Source organism: Puma concolor, chromosome D4 (genome assembly GCF_028749965.1).
Source record: "Puma concolor isolate L17-30 chromosome D4, mPumCon1.1.hap2, whole genome shotgun sequence".
Lineage (NCBI taxonomy): Eukaryota > Metazoa > Chordata > Mammalia > Carnivora > Felidae > Puma > Puma concolor.
In genome coordinates, this window is record NC_141679.1 from 2,158,045 (window position 1) to 2,175,823 (window position 17,779).

Below are 17,779 nucleotides of genomic sequence, written 5' to 3' on the forward strand. Positions count from 1 at the left end.
ACAGGAGTGAGTCTGAGGACACCCAAAAGGTGGCTCCAGAAAGGAGGCTGCTCTGATGTCTGCTGTAGGAGCTGCGCGTCCAAGGGCTTACAGCCTGCAGAGACTGGGAAAAGCAGAGCGGGGTCAGTGGGACTAGGAACAGAGCAGGGAGAGGATGGGAATCAGGACGGGGCTGGAGGCAGGCTTTGCCTCTGCTGGGAGAGGAGGAGGGAGCAAGTCAGGGGATGAATTCCGCCACCCTCATCCCTCCGCCAGACCCTGCTCCTGTGGCTGCTCCTGGTTAGGGACCCTGAGAGAATGTCAGCTTGGAGGTCAGCGGTCTAGCTCCTTCCCGAGGCTCACTCACGCTTTAAACGACAAACGTGTCCATGGTGCACCCTGGTTAGAAATGCAGCTTTTAAGGAAGCTCAAGGCCTCTTCCTTGGGAGCGCCCCAGAAACAAAATTAGAAACAGTAACCGGTTTTTAATAAGTTGTATATCGGTGCTTGTAGCCTCTCCTCCTCCCATGTGCAGAGATCAGAGTTTTTGGTCAAAGTGCTGACTAGACATTGGCTAATGCTGTGCGTCTGTGTCCGTGTCCGTGATGCAGCTCTGTGTTTAGCATCTGTTTTCTCCACTGGAAAGTAAGAGCCAGAAGAGGAGTCTTTACCGTGCTTGGTAAATACTTCTTGTAGCTTGGATTCTTCAGAAAACAGACCTGAACACGGAGTTTAGGGAACAGGATGTTTACTAAACAGCACCTGTAAGGGAAGAAACAGAAAGCAGAATTGGACCCATTGATGTCTCCCCCAGACTCCAACACAGCCTGTGCTTCCCCCACCGAACTCTCTTTCAGAGCTGTCTGTCCTCAGTTGGAGGAATCCGGCCAGGCCGCCATCAACCCGTGGGACATATGCCTTCCTGGAAAGGGGATGCCCCGTGGTGAGGCCACCGTGTGTAGCTGGGCAGTCCCTGAAGGAGCCGGGAGTCGACACTGCCTCCCGAAGGCACCCTTGCCAGCGGGGGACACAGGGCCTTCCCTGAAAAGAGGTGCAGGTGATACTTGCCATTGTCACCAAACTCATCCCCATCGCAGTTTCTATATGTAGATTCTGAGTGTGTGAGTGTCTTCAAGGTGGTGGAAACTGTGTAAGTGTGCATCGGTATTGTGAATATCGTGAATGTTTGTACGAGCATGGAGTTTTTGTGTGTGAAGTTGGGGAGTGTGTAGGTTTGCGCTTGTGTCTGGGCGGGGGGGTGGGTGGGGGGTTGGATGGCCCTTGCATGTTGTGCTGAGGATTGTTGGGAGTCCCGAGCTGGTAGATTGTATTAAGAACCAGTCTTGTATTAAGACCTCCTTCAGGGGCGCCTGGGTGGCGCAGTCCGTTAAGCGTCCGACTTCAGCCAGGTCACGATCTCGCGGTCCGGGAGTTCGAGCCCCGCGTCAGGCTCTGGGCTGATGGCTCAGAGCCTGGAGCCTGTTTCCGATTCTGTGTCTCCCTCTCTCTCTGCCCCTCCCCCGTTCATGCTCTGTCTCTCTCTGTCCCAAAAATAAATAAACGTTGAAAAAAAAAAAAAAAGACCTCCGTCAGCAGGTCATACCCACGCAGCCTCAGCAGGGAGCTCCCTCAGCACCTGAGCAACACCATGGGGAAGTGAAAAGCACACGGTGGTTTGATCGAACGCACAGTTTCAGTACACCCCCCCTCCCTCCAAGGAAGGAGAGTCACAAGATTTACTTCCAGGTCCCTGTAACGGGCGTGCAGTGAGCCAGGGGAAGGGCAGTTGTCCATCTTGGGTCACAGCCAGCAGACGTAGAGTGCAGGGTAGCAAGCACCTAGTACTGCCAGGTGGTTGGGGTGGAGGTTGCTCGCTTTTCACGGGCTCAGCTCTGGAGGGTTACTTTCCAAGGTGCCCTAGGAAAAGCAGAGTGGGAGCTTGGGGTGGGAAGTCTAAGCTCAGGCCCTTATCGAAATGTCCAGACTGGGTGTGAGCAGGCTGTCCTGCTGTAGACACGCGGGCAGCCCCTCATGAGGGCGGTTTTCTCATTGTGAGACTGGAGCTCTGTACGCGTGTGTGCCAGTGACGTGAGGGTGTGTATGCGCTGGGGTTGTGTGAATTCCTGTGAATATTCAGGGTGTTTGCAGGAAGTTTGTGTGGTGTGTTGAGTGTATATAGTACAGGTTGAGTTCTGTGTGTGAATTCAGGGTATAGTGAGTCATCTTTTTCTTTAAAAACTTACTTAAATTCTAGCTAGTTAACATGCAGTGCAATATTGGTTTCAGGAGTAGAATTCAGTGATTCATCCCTTATGTCTAACACCCAGGGCTTATCCAGAGTGCCCTCCTTAATACTCATCACCCATTTACCCCACCCCCGTCAACCCTCAGGTTGGTTCTCTGTGTTTAAGAGTCTCTTATGGTTTGCCTCCCTGTGTATTTTCCCCCCTCCCATATGTTCATCTGTTTTGCTTCTTAAATTCCACGTATGAGTGAAATCATAGTGAGTAATCTAATATATACATTTGAGGATTGGGGATCGCTTATGTATGTGTCTGGGTGCATGTGCACTTGGGACATGAAAGGTCACGTATGTGTATGTTTCTATTTGTAAGGGGTCCATAGTGTGTTTGAGGAATTTTGAAGGGTTCCTGTGTATTTTGAGAGGTTTAAGGGGTTGGTTCTATATATTCAGTACTTTTTTCTTCTGGAGGCCTCGGGTTGGGACAGCGGTTGAGGGGACTGTTGTATGTGTGTGTGTGTTGTGTTTGGAAGGAGGCTGGGGAGAAGCAATGTGAATCAGGACAAAGAAGGTTGTGGAATAACTTGTGGGTATATGGGGGTATGGGATAGGTTGGGGTAACTTTAAGGATGTGTAGGGATTGTGTATGTGTGATTTGGCGGGGGGGAAGGAGAGCTGTGTGTATACAGGTGGTGTGGAATGGTGTGTGGGTGGGTGTGGGTGCGTGTGGTTTGGCTGGGTGGTGTGGCTGGTTGTGTGCATTTTGAGACTGGTGAATATGTGTATGTGCGTTTCAGAAGAGGTAGAGTTATGCATTTTAATGCTTCATGTGTTGGTTTTGTGTGTATTTGCAATATCAGTGTTCTACCTGTATTCATGCATCCTGTCAGGGTAGGAATTTAGGGAGTGGAGGGATGTGGGAGATCGGGGTTGTTAGTGTATTGGGGTGTTTTGAGTTGTGTGTGCAGAATTGAGGGGTGTAGACATGGTATTTGTAGGTTCTCAAGAGGGAGATGGGTGTACGTTTGTATCAGGGTGGTAAGGTCATTGTTTTTTGGGGGGAGTGACCATTTAGGAGAAGGTAGGAAACCCTGTCTGTGTCTGTCTGAGGGTATTTATGTATTTGAGTTTTGAAGGCATGCCTGTGTGGATGTTCACAGCTCTAGGGGACTGTGTGTGGTATATGTGGGATTAGAGGATTGTGTCTAACATTAAGGAGTATGTGAGTTTGGTTTTAATGTATTCAGTTATTGTTGGGGGGTTTGTGGGCATTGCATTGGGGGTTTTATGAGGTTGAGTGGATTTTTGGGGGATACGGGGATGGTTGGAAGTGCATTTTTCTAATTAAAAATTTTTAAATGTATGTTTGTTTTTGAGAGAGACAGAAGGAGGCAGAGTGTGAGCGGGAGAGGGACAGACAGAGAGGGAGACACAGAACCCGAGCAGCCTCCAGGCTCTGAGTTGTCAACAAAGAGTCCGACGCAGGGCTTGATCCCATGGACTGCAGGATCACGACCTGAGCCGAAGTCGGATGCTTAACTGACTGAGCCACCCAGGTTCCCTGGGAGTGCATTATTTTGTTGAAGACCATAGCTGTAATTTTAGTGGGGCTGGGGGTTTATGTATATTTGGGGTATGAGGGTTCTGGGTACACAACCAGGCACCGGATAGGTAGAGGGTTTGTGTGTTTGAGGATGTGTGGAGCTCTGTGGGCCTGTTTGATGGTGGCACAGATCACTGTGACTGGGTGGAGTGTCTGTTGGCCTGGGAGTGGGATATGGGGCTGTATTGGTGGCTGTAAGTCTCCCCCATGTGTACTGACCGTTGTTTGTTGTGACCTCCTGTGGCTTGCCGTCATCCTGTCTCTTCTCTAGGGCAGCCATTCCCCTGGAATTGTCAGCAGTCTTCTCATTTTCACCTGGATTGGTCTGGGAATATCACTTCTGCTGGTGGCTGGATGCAGAATGGGGCTGAGTCCCCCAGGAGTCCTGTCCTCAGTGGGGTGGCTGGTAGGTCAGGACTTGCCCTCCAGGAAGTCAGACATGACCAGTCCTCTCCAGAATGTGCTGGCAGGACTGACCTCTTGGATGGACTCTGCTAGGAGAAAAGTAGACCCAGACCGTTCCTGAGAGAGAAACCTGTTTCCTCCCTTGGGTGGCTCCCAATGGAGCAGGCATGGCATAGAACTTCAGTAGACTGGCTGTAAAATTATAAACGGTGACCTTTTTAGAATGCAACATGTTTCCCGTTATCCAAATGTTGACAGCCAAAACTCTTGGTGTCCTAAACTGTTGAAGAAAGAGCAGAGCCAAACTGAGTGCCCAGCTGTGTTTATCAGGCTCCACTGAAAATGCAAATTTGCATCATCCCTGCATCACTTGAGTTTCTAGTGTGTGCAAGGCCCTGTGTGGAGTACTTTCACATGCATGTATTCCAAATCCATAAAAACCCCACTAGGTGGAAACATTAATTGTTTCACTTTGGCAGGTGATGCAGTTGATGTTCAGAGGTGGGCAATCATGATGAAGCACCTTGCATGTGCCAGAATATCAGTCGTGCTTGTTAACCCCTCCCAACAAACTAAACATAACCCTGATCAATGCATCCGGATGCCAGGCTCTGAAGACACAAAGTAGATCCCAGCAGCAGAATCTCTGTTTTTATCTAGTAGTTTCAGGTCTTAAGTCTCTTTTATCCATTTGGAGTTGATTTTTGTGATGGAAGTTGAATAAGGCACCAGTTTCACTCTTAAGCATGTTTTCCCATCACCATTTATTAGAGCCTACCCTTTCCCCACTTTGTGAGTTCTTGGAATCCTTCTTGAAGATCACACTATAGATGGATGTATTTCTGGGCTCTTGGGTCCATTTACCTGTATGTCTATATGGCAACACTGTATTATTTTGATTATTGTAGCTTTGTAATCTATTTTGAAATCAGGAAATGTGATGCCTCAGGCTTTGCTCTTGTTCAAAATTGTTTTGGCTCTTCAGGATCTGTGGTTCCCTATAAATTTTTGGATTGTTTTTCTATTTCTGTAAAGATTCCGTTGGAATTTTAATAGGGATTGCGTGAAATCGATAGGGCACTTTAGGCAGTATGGGCATTTAAACAATATTTTTTTGGATTCTATGTTGTTTATTTCTGCTCTGATCTTTATTTTTCCTCTTATTCTGCTGGCCTTGGGGTTTCTTTGTTGTTCTGCTTCTAGTTCATTTAGGTGTGCTGTTAGATTTTGTATTTGGGATTTTTCTTGTTTCTTGAGATAGGCCTGAATTGCAGTGTATTTTTCTCTTAGGACTAGAGGCATCACTTTTTTTTTTTTTTTAATTTTTTTTTTCTTCAACGTTTTTATTTATTTTTTGGACAGAGAGAGACAGAGCATGAACGGGGGAGGGGCAGAGAGAGAGGGAGACACAGAATCGGAAACAGGCTCCAGGCTCCGAGCCATCAGCCCAGAGCGTGACGCGGGGCTCGAACTCACTGACCGCAAGATCGTGACCTGGCTGAAGTCGGATGCTTAACCGACTGCGCCACCCAGGCACCCTGAGGCATCACTTTTTATTGCATCCTCTTTCCCTTCTGATTTTCTTGATTCGAGTCCTTTTTACTTAATTAAGGTAGTTAAGGGTGTGTTGAATTTATCTTTTCAAGAATCACCACTTAGTTTTTAAAACTTTTTCTGCTGTTTTTTCTGTTCTTTACTTGATATAGTTCTGTTTCAATCTGTACTATTTCCTTCCTTCTGCCAACTTGAGGATTATTTTTTTCTTTTTTTCCTTAGGTCCTTGAGGTGTAAAGGTAGGTTGTTTATTTGAGGTCCTTTTTATTTTATTTTTTGGATCTAGGCATTTATGACTATAAACTTCTGTCTTAGTACTTACTGCCTTTGCTGCATCCTGTGAGTTTGGGTGTGCTGTGTTTCTTTGAGTTTGTCTTGATACACTTTTTCAATTCCCTTCTGATTTCCTCTTTGAGCAAATGGGTGTTCAAGAGTGGGCTGTTTAGTTTGTACATTAGTGAATTTGTTTTGTTCGTTTGTTTGTTTTTGCTGCTAGTGATTTCTAGTTTCATTCCCTTGTGGTCAGAAAAGATCCTTTGAATAATTTTGATCTTCTTAACTTAAGATCTGTTTGTGGCTTAACGTATTATTTATCCTGGAAAGCGTTGCTTGTGTACTAGAAATGAATCTTTGCTGCTGTTGGATGGAATAGGAGTTCTGTGTATGTCTGTAAGGCCCATTTGATCTATACTATTGTTCAAGTCAACTGTTTCTTTACTGATTTTCTGTCTGGATATTCTATGTTATTATAAGTGAGTTTTTGAAGTCCCATAACATCATTATAGTGCAATATAATACGTCAGCATTTACTTTATATGTTTAGGTGCTTGGATATTGGGTGTACGTATGGTTGTTATATCTTGCCGTTAAATGGACTCTTCAGTCATCATATACAGACCTTTTATGGTCTACAGAAAGTTTTTGACTTAAAATCGTTTGAATGGGGTATTGTATCCTTTTCCATCCCTTAACTCTGAGTCTATATAGGTTTGAATATAAATGAATATCTTGTAAGTAGTGTATACATGTCATCCTTGAACTGCATGAATTTGAACTACATGGGTCCATTTTGTCTCCACATTCTTGCCAACACCTGTTTCTTGTGTTGTTGATTTTAGCCATTCTGACAGGTGTGAGGTGATATTGTAATTTCATTTTCATTTCCCTGATGATGAGTGATGATGAGCATCTTTTCACGTTGGCTATTTGGATTTCTTTGGAGAAATGTCTGTTCATGTTTTGGGCCCATTTTTTAAATATTACACTTATTTAAATTCAAGTTAGTTAACATACCGTGAAGTATTGGTTTCAGGAGTAGAACCCAGTATGATTTATCACTTACATATGACACCCAGTGCTCATCCCAACAAGTACCCTTCTTAATGCCCATCACCCATTTAGTCCATTCCCCCCCCAGCTCCCCTCTGTTAACCCCCAGTTCTCTGCTATGGTTTGCCTCCCTCTATTGTTCCTTCCCTTCCCCTATGTTGATCTGTTATGTTTCTGAAATTCCACATAGGAGTGAAATCATGTGATATTTGTCTTTCTCTGCCTGACATTTACTTACCAGATACACTCTAGTTCCATCAGCGTTGTTGCAGGTGTCCAGATTTGATTCTTTTTCATCGCTGAGTAATACTCCATTGTGTGTATGTGTATATACACATCTTCCATATCCAGCAGTCAGTGGACATTTGGGCTCTTTCCATAATTTGGCTGTTGTTGATAATGCAGCTATAAACATTGGGGTGCGTGTGTCCCTTTGAATCAGCATTTTTGTGTCCTTTGGATAAATACCTAGTAGTGCAATTGCTGGGTTGTAGGGTAGTTCCGTTTTTAATTTTTTGAGGAGCCTCCATACTGTTTTCCAGTTTGCTTTCCCATCAACAGTGTAAAAGTATTGTCCTCTTTCTGCATCCTCACCAACATCTGTTGTTTCCTGAGTTAATTTTAGCCATTCTGACAGGTATGAGGTGGTATCTTGGGTTATTTGCTTTTTGGGTGTTGAGTTTTATAAATTCTTTTTATGTGTTGGATGCTAATCCTGTATTGGATATGTCATTTGCAAATACCTTCTTTTTTTTCTTCATATTTTAACGTTTAGTTTTGAGACAGAGAGCACAAGCAGGGGAGGGCAGAGAGAGGGAGACACAGAATCCAAAGCAGGATCCGGGCTCTGAGCTGTCAGCACAGAGCCTGAGGTGGGGCTCAAACTCATGGACTGCAAGATCATGACCTGACCCAAAGTCGGATGCTTAACTGAGTCATCCAGGTGCCTCAAAACCCACAAAATTTGAATAAAGCCATCCCCCAGTGAATTCGGATATAAAGTTTGCTTTAAATACTTCTTTGGGGAAGACAATACCACGCTGCTACTCAACTAAAAGAAACATTTTGACAGGCTTGACGTCTTTTATTTTTTTTACATTTATCACGCCATGAATTCATAGGGAATGGGCTCCAACAGCTCAGGCTCCTCTCCATTGTTCTCACAAAGTTTGCTTCTCTGGGTGGGGCAGGCTGGCGCTTCAGTTGAACCCACGTACCTTTCTCCTTGGCTTCCTTCTTTTTCTGATCATTTTCCTTCACACGCTTCAGGAAGCTGTCTCGGCTCTTTGAGTGCTTAATGTGTTCGATATGTACATTAATTCTCTTAGCAAGAATCTTGCCCTTAACTTGTTTGTTTACAACCGTGCCAACAGCATGCTGGGTAATATTGTAGACTCTTCCAGTTTTGCCATGGTAACATTTGTGGGGCATTCCTTTTTGAACAGTGCCCATTCCCTTGATGTCCACAATATCACCTTTCTTGTAGATTCACTTGTATGTTGCCAAAGGAACACCTCCATGTTTTCTAAAAGGCCTAGAGAACATATAGCGAGTACCTCTCCTCTTTCCCTTTGTGTTGGTCATGTTGGCGAATTACTGGAAGATGGCGGTTCCGGCCGAAAGGCAAATATCTTCTAAAGGTTCTCTTTTAGTTTTGTTGGTTTTTTTCCTTCACTGTGCTGAAGATTTTCATTTTGGTATAGTTCCAGTAGTTTACTTTTGCTTTTATTTCCCTTTCCTCAAGAGGTACATCTAGAAAGAAGCTGCTATGGCCTGTGTCAAAGAAAATACTGCCTGTATTCTCTTCTAGGATTTTTAAGGCTTCAGGTCTCACATTTAGGTCTTTAATCCATTTTGAAATCATTTTTATGTATGGTGTAAGAAGATGGTCCAGTTACGTTCTTTTGCATGTTGAGCCCAGTTTTCCCAACACTGTTTGAAGAGACTGTGTTTTCCTATCGGATGTTCCTTCTTGCTTTGTCAAAGATTAATCGACCGTATAGTTGTGGGTTTATTTCTGGGTTTATGTGTCTCTTTTTATGCCAGTACCATACTGTTTTGATTACTATAGCTTTTTGATAGTACTTAAAGTCCAGATTGGCAATGCCCTCCAGCTTTGCTTTTATTTTTCAAGATTGGTTTGACTGTTCAGGGTGTTTTGTGGTTCGATACAAATTTTAGGACTGTTTGTTCTAGTCCCGTAAAAAATGCTATTAGTATTTTGATAGGGACTGCATTAAATGTATAGATTGCTTTGAGTAGTATGGACATTTTAACAGTATTTGCAGATGACATGATGCTGCATACAGAAAATCCTAAAGACTCCACTGAAAAACTGCTGCAGCTGATAAATGAATTCAGTAAATTTGCAGGATACAAAATAAACGTGCAAAAATCTGTTGCATGTCTATACACCAACTGTGGGAGATGCAGGAGAGAAGCATCAAAGGAAAAGACTTCAAAAGGGAAGGGCTGGAGAAGGTGCAAGGCCTTAGGACCTGTTTACAGGACCTGTGTAGGACATGTTTACACAGCTGAACACGGCTGCGACTAGTAAGGAACGCCTAAAGCCATTAACATTGTCCAGGGCCAGATCCTCCTTCACAGCTGACACTTCCTAGTGTTATAGAAACCAATTAACTCGAAATTCAGCCTTGAAAAACTAAACCATTAGATTGATTAACACACTGGCTTAGCTGACTTTATGCACGTAGTCCTTATCGATTATCCTAATAAAAAGAAGCTTCATTGTGGAGTCAGGGCCTCATTCCGACTTGAGTATGAGGACCTTCACTTAACTGCACTTTGTTTGCAGACTCATCTTTTGCGACTCCGGCCATACTCCTTGCAACGACCAACAACGAAGCATCAGAAAGAGAAATTAAGAAAACAGTCCCATTTACAGTTGTAGCCAAACTAATAAGATACCTAGGAGTAAATCTTACCAAAGAGGTGAAAGACCTGTACTTTGACCTGTACTGTGAAAACTATAAAACACTGATGAAATAAATTTTGAAGATGACACAAAAAATGCAAAGACATTCTGTGCTCATGGATTGGAAGAAAAATATTGTTAAAACGCACTGACTGATTTTTTAGGGACTCTTGGGTGGGTTAGTCGATTGGGCATCTGACTTTGGCTCAGGTCATGATCTCGCAGCTCATGAGTTCGAACCCTTTAGTGGGCTCTGAGCTGGCGGTTTGGAGCCTGGAGACTGCTTCAGATTCTGTGACTCCTCTCCCTGCCCCTACCCCACTCGTTCTGTGTCTCTTTCTCTCTCTCTCTCCTTCAGATTCTGTGACTCCATCTCTCTCTGCCCCTGTCCCTCTCGTTCTCTCTTTCTCTCTCTCAAAAATAAATAAGCATTAAAAATTTTTTTTAATGTCTTGACTAATTTTTTACAGAAATACTTATTTTTACTTCCTTTGTGTTTTCCTGACTCCATACTGTCATTTTTGTTTGCTTTCTTCTCAGAGTTCCCTTTAATATTTCTTGAAGGGCTGGTTTAGTGGTCATGAACTCCTTTAGTTTTTGTTTGGCTGGGAAACTCTATCTTTCCTTCTTTCTGAATGATAGCCTTCCTAGATAGAGTATTCTTGGCTACAATTTTTTCCCATTCACACGTTGAGTATATCATGCGACTCCCTTCTTGCTTGGAAAGTTTCTGCTGAAAAATCCCCTAATAGCCTTATGAGGGTTCTCTTGTTTGTTACCGTCTACCTTTGTCTTGCTGTTTTTAAAATATCTCTTTTTATCACTATATTTTGACAATTATATATCTTGGAGCGAATCTGCTTTTGTTGATTTTGTTGGGGGTTCCCTGTGCCTCCTGCATCTGGATATGTTTCCTTTCCCAGATTAGGGAAGTGTTCAGCTTTATTTCTTCAAATACATTTTCTGTCCCCTTACTTTCTTCTAGGATGCCTATAATGTGAATATTGCTATGCTTGATGGAGTCACTGAGTTCCCTGAGTGCCTTCTTGTTTTGCATAAGTCTTTTTTTCTCCCTTTTGTTCAGTTTGATTACTTTTTGTTACTCTGTCTTCTAGGTCATTATGTTCCCCTGCTTCTTCCAGCCTGCCATTCATTCTATTAAGTGTGTTTCTCATTTGTTTATTGAACAATTTATCTCTCTGTTACTCCTTATCTGTGTTAAGGGCCTCACTCATGTCTTCCACTCTTTTCGCAAGCCCAGTAAGTATCCTTATGATCACTGCTTTCAATACTCCCATCAGGCATGTTACTTATATTTGTTTTGCTTAGGTCTTCAGCTGTGGCCTTGTCCTGTTGCTTCATTTGGGATAAATTCCTCTGTCTCCTCATTTGGCTTATGTCTCTGTGCCTGTTTCTGTTTGTTAGGCAAGTCAGCTGAGTCTCCTGTTCTTGAGGATAACGGCCTCATGAAGAAGAGGTGCTGTAGTGCCCTGCAGTATAGTGTCACCTGTTCCCCAGGACCTGGTGCTTCCGGGAGTGCCTCTAAGGTATGCTGTTTGCGCTATGCTGTTGAGTACGGGCTGCTTTATTCTTTGGGCCAGTTACTTGCAGAGCTCTCTTTGCCTGCTGTGGGCAGTGTTTGGTTCCTGGCTTGAATGTGGCGAGTTTTAACTGGGTTCTCCCTGGTCTGCTTGTGGAATGAGACCTGTTGCCACTGCCATGGGAACCAAGACTCTGCAAACCTCCTGATTGGGAGATACATGTGAGCAGGGGTTTGGGCAGGTCTTCATGAGGAGGGGGCCTGCCAAGCTGGGAATGAGGCTGTTGACTGGAAGAGTGGTTCTATCAGAGGGTGTGGGGGTGGGACTTGGTGTAAACAAGTTAGGTTGTGAGTGCTGATACTGCACTGGTTCCTACAGTTTGCCCTGTGCTTTTGCTAAGGGGTAGAGGAGGGAAATGGCTCTGGCCAGTTCCTTTGTTCCCAGAATGTTCCATGAATGCTGCCTCTCTGAGATGTGCTCTAAAACGAGCACATAACCTCCCCACTGTGTGCCCCAGGCGCTCTTCAGATTCCTGTTTTTTTTTTTCTTTTCTTTTTCTCTTTTATTTATTTAAATTCAAGTATTGGCATACAATGTAGGCTTGGTATCAGGAATAGAATCCAGTGATTCCTCACTTAGGTATGACACCCAGTGATCATCAAACAATTGTCTTCCTTAATACCCACCACCCATTTAGCTCATCCTCCACCTCCCCTTCAACAACCCTCAGTCTGTTCTCTGTACTTAGAGTCTCTTATGGTTTGTCTCCTCCCCTCCCCGTTTTTATCTTATTTTTCCTTCCTTTCCCCTGTGTTCATCTGTTGTGTTTCTTAAAGTCCACATAGGAGTGAAATCATAGATATTTGTCTTTCTCTGCCTGACTTATTTTGCTTAGCATAATACTCTCTAGTTCCATCCACATTATTGGAAATGGAAGGTTTCATTCTCTTTGATTTTCAAGTAGTATTCCATTGTGCATATATGTGTACGTATATGTATGTAGGTATGTATGTATACGTACATATACACCACATTTTCTTTTCCATTCATCAGTTGATAGACATTGGGGCTCTTCCCATAATTTGGCTATTGTTGATAGTGCTGTTATAAACATTGTGGGTGCATGTGCCCCTTTGAATCGGCATTTTTGTACCCTTTGGGTAAATACCTAATACTGCAATTTCTGGATTGTAGGATAGTTCTGTTTTGAATTTTTTGAGAAACCTCCATACTGTTTTCCAGAGTGGCTGCACCGGTTTGCATTCTTACCAACAGGGAAAAGTGTTCCCCTTTTTCTGTGTCCTCAGCAATATCGGTGGTTTCCTGAGTTGTTAATTTTAGCCATCTGTCAGGTGTGTAGTGGTATCTCATTGTGGTTTTGATTTGTATTTCCCCAATTATGAGTGATGTTGAGCATCTTTTCGTGTGTCTGTTAGCAATCTGGATGTCTTCTTTGGAAAAGTGTTCGTGTCTTCTGCCCATTCTTCACTGCATTATTTGTTTTTTGGGTGTTGAGTTCTTTATAAATTCTTTATAAATTTTGAAAACTAACCCTTTATCTGAGATGTGATTTGCATATATCTTCTCCCATTCCATAGCTGCCTTTTAGTTTTGTTGATTGTTTCCTTTGCTGTGCAGAAGCCTTTTATCTTGATGAGGTCCCAATTGTTCATTTTTGCTTTTGCTTCCCTTGCCTCTGGAGACATGTCTAGTAAGAATTTCCCGCGGCCATAATCGAAGAGGATGCTGTCTATTTTCTCCTGTAGGATTTTGATTGTTTCTGGTCTCACATTTAGGTTTTTCATCCATTTTGAATTTATCTTTGTGTATAGTGTAAGAAAGTGCTCCAGTTTCAGTTGTCTGCATGTTGCTGTCCAGTTTTCCCAGCACCATTTGTTGAAGAGACTGTCTTTTTCCCATTGGATCTTCTTTCTTGCTTTGTTGAGGATTAGTTGGCCATATGTCTGTGGGTCCATTTCTGGGTTTTCTGTTCTGGTCCATTGATCTATGTGTTTGTTTTTGTGTCCATACCATACTGTCTTGATGATTATAGATTTGTAATACAGCTAGAAGTCTGGAATTGTGATGCCTCCAGCTTTGGTTTTCATTTTCAACATAACTTTGGCTCTTTGGGGTCTTTCCTGGTTCCATACAAGTTTTAGGACTGTTCTAGCTCTGTGAAGAATGCTGGTGGTATTTTGATAGGGATTGTGCCGAATGTGTAGATTGCTTTGGATAGTATCGACGTTTTAACAGTATTTGTTCTTCCATTCCATGAGTATGGAATGTTTTTCCATTTATTTGTGTCTTCAATTTCTTTCATAAGCTTTCTATAGTTTTCAGTATACAGACCTTTTACCTCTTTGATTAGGTTTACTCCTAGGTATCTTACGGGTTTTCGTGCAATTGTAGATAGGATTGATTCCTCAATTTGTCTTTCTATTGCTTCATTGTTGATGTATAGAAATGCAACTGCTTTCTGTATGTTGATTTTATATTTTGTGACTTTGCTGAATTCACATATCATTTCTACCAGTTTTTTGGTGGAATCTTTTGGGTTTTCCATAGTGTCATGTCATCTGAGAAGAGCGAGAGTTTGACTTACTCCTTGCCAGTTTGGATGACTTTTGTTTATTTTTGTTTGATTGCTGAGACTAGGACTTTCAGTATGATACTGACAACAGTGGTGGGAGTGGCCATCCGTGTTGTGTGCCTGATTTTAGAAGGAAGGCTCTCAGTTTTTCCGCATTGAGAATGATATTAGCTGTGGGCCTTTCATATGTGGCTTTTATGATCGTAAGGTATGTTCTTTCTATCCCTACATTCTTGAGGCTTTTTATCAAGAAAGGATGATGGGGGTGCCTGGGTGGCTCAGTCTGTTAAGCGTCTGACTTTGGCTCAGGTCATGATATCACAGTTCATGAGTTTGAGCCCCGCGTTGGGCTCTGTGCTGACAGCACAGAGCTCAGAGCCTACTTCAGATTCTGTGTTTCCCTCTCTCTCTACCCCTCCCTCACTCACACTCTTGTCTCTCTCTCTCTCTAAGATAAATAAACATTAAAAAAATAAAAATAAATAAAAATTTTTTAAAAAGATGATAAAGAGGTCGGAAGGAGTTTATTTTTTTAATTTACATCCACGTCAGTTAGCATATAGTGCAACAATGATTTCAGGAGTAGATTCCCTAATGCCCCTAATGCATTTATCCCATCCCCTCCCACACCCCCTCCAGTAACTGTTCTCCATATTTAAGAGTCTCTTATGTTTTTGTCCCCCTCCCTGTTTTTATATTATTTTTGCTGCCCTTCCCTTCTATTCATCTGTTCTGTATCTTAAAGTCCTCATATGAGTGAAGTCATATGATATTTGTCTTTCTCTGACTGAGTAATTTCGCTTAGCATAATACCCTCTAGCTCCATCCACATAGTTGCGAATGGCAAGATTTCATTCTTTTTGATTGCTGAATGATGCTCCATTATATATATATATATGTACCAAATCTTCTTTATCCATTCATCCATTGTTGGACATTGGGCTCTTTCCATACTTTGGCTCTTGTTGATAGTGCTGCTATAAACATGGGGGTGCAGGTGCCCCTTCAAAACAGCATACCTGTACCTGTTGGATAAATACCAAGTAGTGCAGTTGCTGGGTCGTAGGGTAGTTCTATTTTTAATTTTTTGAGGAACCTCCATACTGTTTTCCAGAGTGGGTACACCAGTTTGCATTCCCACCAGCAGTGCAGAAGAGATCCTCTTTCTTTGCATCCTTGCCAACATCTGGTGTTGCCTGAGTTGTTAATGTTAGCCATTCTGACAGGTGTGAGGTGGTATCTCATTGTGGTTTTGATTTGTATTTCCCTGATGATGAGTGATGCTGAGCATTTTTTCATGTATCGGTTGGCCATCTGGATGTCTTCTTTGGAGAAGTGTGTTCATGTCTTCTGCCCATTTCTTCACTGGATTATTTGTTTTTTGGGTGTTGAGTTTGATAAGTTCTTTATAGATTTTGGATACTAACCCTTTATCTGATATGTCATTTGCAAATATCTTCTCCCATTCCGTTGGTTGCCTTTTAGTTTTGCTGATCGTTTCCTTTGCTGTGCAGAAGCTTTTTATTTTGATGAGGTCCCAGTAGTTCATTTTTGCTTTTGTTTCCCTCGCCTCCAGAGACGTGTTGAGTAAGAAGTTGCTGCGGCCAAGGTCAAAGAGATTTTTGACTGCTTTCTCCTCAAGGGTTTTGATGGCTTCCTGTCTTACCTTTAGGTCATCATCCATTTTGAGTTTATTTTTGTGTATAGTGTAAGAAAGACATCCAGGTCATTTTTCTGCATGTCACTGTCCAGTTTTCTCAGCACCACTTGCTGAAGAGACTGTCTTTATTCCATTGGATATTCTTTCCTGCTTTGTCAAAGATTGGTTGGCCATATGTTTGTGGGTCCATTTCTGGGTTCTCTCTTCTGTTCCATTGATCTGAGTGTCTGTTCTTGTGCCAGTACCATACTGTCTTGGTGATTGCAGCTTTGTAATACAGCTTGAAGTCCGTTTATCGTCATTGTCTTGAACTCTCTGTTGGGTAAGTCACTTATCTCCCATTTCATTAAGTCAGTTTCTAGAGATTTATCTCATTGCTTTGTTTGGAACATATTCCCATTTCTTCACTTGACTGTCGGTGTGTGTTTTGTCTCACAGTTGAGTGATTGGCCCTGTGCAGGAGAAGCTCATCAGTCAACCTGGCCTGAGCTCCTCTGGTCTCTTAAACCTTTGTGATTGTTCCAGTTCCTGTCTTTGTTCTTGGTGGCTCCCTATGGTTGAGGGTATGCCAAGAGTCATCAATTTCCCAAAGGCATGGGAAATGGCCACTTGCCTGTTCAGGTTCCCAGTAAACTATTAGTTGCCTAGAGAGTTTTGAGGCAAAATGTACTCAGGCACTCGTGAAAGCAGGCTCCTTCTTGTTTGCTCCCTTCGTCCAGTCAGTCAACCAATTATTGCTAAGATTCTCACTCATGGCTCAGAGGTAGGACTTGAGTGACCCTTCTCAGGGCCACTGATAAAAGATGACACTGCAGAAAACTTCTCTGGTCCCCATTCTGCGATCATTTTCGAACACTTCGAAATCTAGAGTCAAGAGTCTAGATGGCATCAAATTAGCCCAAATGTAACCTGGGAAGACTGGTCCTAGGAGGGAGTAAGAGCATTCCTTTAGACCCTGATCTCTGGCCGTTCCTGCATCAACTTCTGAGACAAACCCATCTCTGGACACGGATCACAGGCCTCAGAAGAGGGATGGCCTTCCACACAAGCAAGGACATTAGCAGAGTGGGGGATATCATGCTTGTGTCTCTTGGAGTCTGCAGCCCGTGGACTTGGAGGTGTGCGGTGCCAGGTTTCATCGTTCTGCTGTGGCTGACAAATAGCACAAAGGTGGCAATGGCCACGAAGAGGTTGTGGAGGTTGAAGCTTCTCCCAAGAATACTACAAAATCTGGTCAAGAAGTTGAGTCTTTTTCAAAAAATCAGTTGAAATTCTTCGCTGTTTTGAAAAGGAGGGAGGGGAGGGCAAATCATTCCCAGCCCACCTGTGTGACTGCATCTGTCCAGCAGGATCAGAGGCAGAGCACAAGCCTCTAAGGAGACGTCCGTGCATCACACGTACTGAGCAGCCCGTGTATCAGCAGCTACACTAAGGAACCTAACCTGGCACAGGCAGTGCGTTCGGGAAACTCTGGGAGAGGAGGCGGGGAGGGAGGGGGCCCTTGGAGTGTTCCCCAGGTCTGCATTCTCCGCCTGATCTGTTCCTTCATGGAACCTTCGGGCTCAGGCGTCCAAGGGGCACAGCACTTGTGGAAAGGCGGGGACGAGCAGAGGGACGGGCGGTCCCGGCCGAGGGCGGCCGTGGCCCCACCGGAGGCCGTGGGGCTGCAGGTGCACCTGGTCCCTAACTCGGTGGGAAGGCCGCGTCAGTGGGCGCGGAGCGCACGTGTGCGGTGTTACAATCGCCAGTGCTGGCTTCACAGGCGCCGGCTCCAAGGCTGGACGGCCATAAAGAGTCCGTCCCGTTTGAGCTAGTGTCGCCCGGGTAGCTTGCCAGCGCGAGAGGGTCCCTTGGTCCTCTCCTGCAGAGATCTCCAGGTTTGTTCCAGCATATCCCCCGTCCTCCTGAAGGCACACGCCCAGGGTGGCGGGGCTGAGG

General features: G+C 43.8%; 1 long non-coding RNA gene and 1 pseudogene across 1 annotated transcript; both read right to left on the reverse strand.

Annotated features, from left to right (window-relative positions):
- Nucleotides 1-3,097: 3,097 nt before the first annotated feature.
- On the reverse strand, nt 3,098-6,081 carry LOC147574647 (uncharacterized). Its single transcript, XR_015243373.1, has 2 exons — nt 5,767-6,081; nt 3,098-5,521 (listed from the first exon to the last, which is right to left on the reverse strand). It is a non-coding gene; the product is annotated as an uncharacterized LOC147574647 (long non-coding RNA).
- A 2,094-nt stretch (nt 6,082-8,175) lies between these two features.
- LOC112868666 (large ribosomal subunit protein eL21 pseudogene) lies at nt 8,176-8,767 on the reverse strand (annotated as a pseudogene).
- Between the last annotated feature and the right edge of the window lie 9,012 nt (nt 8,768-17,779).